Below are 3,180 nucleotides of genomic sequence, written 5' to 3' on the forward strand. Positions count from 1 at the left end.
GCCTGCAGTGACCTGAGCGAGGGAGATGCTGTGGGTGCACATCTGCCCCAGTGCAGCTGTGTCTGGAGGCAAGGGGACTCAGACATCTGGTTGGTCGTATTCTGGGTGGAGGCCCACCCAGCAGGGGCCATGGCATTGACAGATTGGAATACCAAGTGGGGGCTGATTTTCTTATCTCCTCCTGTTTGAGGTGCTGAGGGGTGCCAGCAAGCCAGGCAGAGCTGAAGCATTGGAAGGACAGGTAGTGCCCCCCCCCCCCAAACCATGGAATCACCTCCAATGCAAGTCTGTTCAAACCATCTGGGCCAAGACCAGAGTTTCCCCTCAAGGCCCAATTCCATGGGTGATGGGAGAGCATCTCAGACCAGGGACCTGAAGCAGACCCAGCATCTCTGCTACTAGCCTCGCTGCAGGACTACTTGGGGCCTGCTTCAGTCGGGTGTCCAAGGCCTCACAGGGTAACAATTCGCATTGACCTTCACAAGAGAACCTACCGGGAGGCCTGGGACAGACACATCAAGGGGCCAGACTCAACAACAGCAGAGCAAAATCCAGCGAGCTCCACAAACTCCAGATCCAAAGTTCTTTTTTCTTCCATATTCTCTTCTTTGGTTCCCTCCTCCCACCCCACCCCCTCTAGTTCTTTAGGTCTTATAACTCTTAGTATTTTCCTTTCTTTTCCTTTTTCTTTTTCAGTCTTTCTTGTTGTTGGTTCTTTTTCATGTTATTTTCAGTTCAGTCTTACTTTGTTCTGTAAGCACATGTATAACAGCTGGCAATATGTGGTTCTGATTGAGCCTCACAATTAGCAAGCCTGAGGGCGGATCCCACCCATGAATGGGGCAAAAGCAATTAAGCCCCAAATACAACAGAAGGGCCATAAAACCCAAACAAGGGTCATTACTAGAGCACCCAGCTCAGAAGATTAAGGAGACTATACCACTGTGTCCCACAGAAAGGCCACTTCATCAAGACTGGAAGGCATAGCAGTCTTATCCAACACAAGGAAACAAATATTTTTTTTAAATGGGGGGACAAAGAAATAGGCCTCAAATGAAAGAACAGGAGGAATCTCCAGAAAGAGAACTAAATGAAATGAAGGCAATTAAAAAACAGGAGACAGTTTAAGAGAGTTGTGAGACGCCATGAAAAGTAACAATATCCACAACATAGGAGTATCAAAAGAGGAAAAAAATGTGCCAGGGATAGAGAACCTGTTTGAAGAAATATGGCAGAAAATTTCCCTAAACTGGTGAAGGAAAAAGTCACACATGTTCAGCCCTGGCCAGTGTAGCTCAGTGGGTAAAACATCAGCCCACATACCAAAGAGTCACAGGTTTCATTCCCATTCATGGTCATGTATCTAGGTTGCAGGTTTGATCCCAGGCCCTGGTCAATACTTGTGGGAGGCAACCAATCAATGTGTCTCTCTCACATCATATTATCTCCCCCTCTCTCCCTCCCTTGCACTCTCTCTGAAAAACAGTGGAAAAAATATCCTTGGGCAAGGAAATAAATAAATTAATAAGTCACACATTCAGGAAGCACAGAGAGTCCCAAGCACAAACAACCCAAAGTGGACCACCCACACCTAGATACATCATAATTAAAATGTCAAAAATTAAAGACATAGAGGGGATCATAAAGGCAGCAAGAACAAAGTAATTTGTTACCTACAAAGGAGGTCCCATAAGGCTGTCAGCTGATTTCTCAACAGAAACACTACAGGCCAGAAGGGAATAGTATGACATATTCAAGGTAATGAAAAGCTAAGATCTGAAACCAAGATTACTATATCCATCAAGACTAACATTCAAAATAGATGGTGAAATAAATAGCTTTCCAACATTGCAAGAAACGTTGAAGGGACTGCTGAAATAAGAAGAAAGAGCCCTAGCTGGTTTGGCTCAGTGGATAGAGCATTGGCCTGTGGAATGAAGTGTCCTGGGTTCGATTTCAGTCAAGAGCACATGCCCGGGTTGTGGGCTTGATCCCCAGTAGGCAATGATTCTCTCTCATCATTGATGTTTCTATCCCTCTCCTCTGACATCAATAAAAATACACATTTAAAAGAAGAAGAATGAGCCAGAGAGAAAGAGAACATAGCAAAAAAGAATAAAAATTGCAATATGTAAGTATCAATAATAACCTTAAATGTATTAAATGCTCAAAGCAAAACACATAAGATAGCTGAATAGATAAGAAAACATGACCCATATATATATGCTGTCTATACAGACCCATCTGAGAAAAAAAGACTGAAAATGAAGGGATTGAAAAAACTTTTCCATGCAAATGGAAACAAAAAAATAGAGCAAGGGTAGCAATACTTATATCTGACACAACAGATTTCAAAACAAAGACAAAGATCACTACGTAATACTAAATGGATCAATCCAACAAGAGAATAACATTGGCAAACATATATGTACCCAATATAGGAGCACCTAAAGTGTGTGTGTGTGTGTGTGTGTGTGTGTGTGTGTGTGTGTGTGTGTTTAAACTCTCAGAAGACTTTAGGGCAGAGATTGAAAGCAGTACATTCATGTTAGGGAACTTTAACACTCCACTGACTTCACTGGATAGATGTTCCAGACAAAAAAAATCAACAAGGAAACAGTGACCTTAAGTGATACACTAGATCAGATGGACTTAATCGACATTCACCAAATATTTCATCCAAAACCTGAATAATATACATTCTTCTCATGTGGGACGTTCTCAAAGTAGACCACATTCTAGGACACAAAGTAAGGCTCTACAAGTACAAGAAGATTGAAATCATATCAAGCCTCTTCTCAAATCACAATGGCATGAAGTGAAATCAACCACATTAAAAACAAATACATTCAAACATGGAGGCTAAATAGCATGTTATTAAACAATGAATGGGTTACCAAAGAGATCAAGAAAGAGAGAAGGAAGGAAGGAAGGAAGGAAGGAAGGAAGGAAGGAAGGAAGGAAGGAAGGAAGGACTTCCTGAAAACAAATGAAAACACAGAACAACCCAAAATCTACTGGACACAGTGAAACCAGTCCTAAGAGGGAAGTTCATAGCATTACAGGCCTACTTCAAGAAACAAACAAACAAAAAAGCTCAAATAAAGTATATAACCCTAGAACTAAAAGAACTAGAGAGAGAACAAGAAAAGCCCAGAGAAGGTAGAAGGAAGGAAATAA

General features: G+C 41.9%; 2 protein-coding genes across 3 annotated transcripts in view; one reads left to right on the forward strand and one right to left on the reverse strand.

The window, feature by feature from the left end:
* Positions 1–3,180, forward strand: part of CENPP (centromere protein P) — a 217,401-nt gene that overhangs the window by 149,188 nt on the left and 65,033 nt on the right. The window lies entirely within an intron of this gene.
* Positions 1–3,180, reverse strand: part of ECM2 (extracellular matrix protein 2) — a 76,487-nt gene that overhangs the window by 22,499 nt on the left and 50,808 nt on the right. The gene's annotated exons all lie outside the window — the stretch shown is intronic.

The sequence above is a fragment of the Myotis lucifugus genome, unplaced genomic scaffold (assembly GCF_000147115.1).
Source record: "Myotis lucifugus unplaced genomic scaffold, Myoluc2.0 scaffold_404, whole genome shotgun sequence".
Classification (NCBI taxonomy): Eukaryota; Metazoa; Chordata; class Mammalia; order Chiroptera; family Vespertilionidae; genus Myotis; species Myotis lucifugus.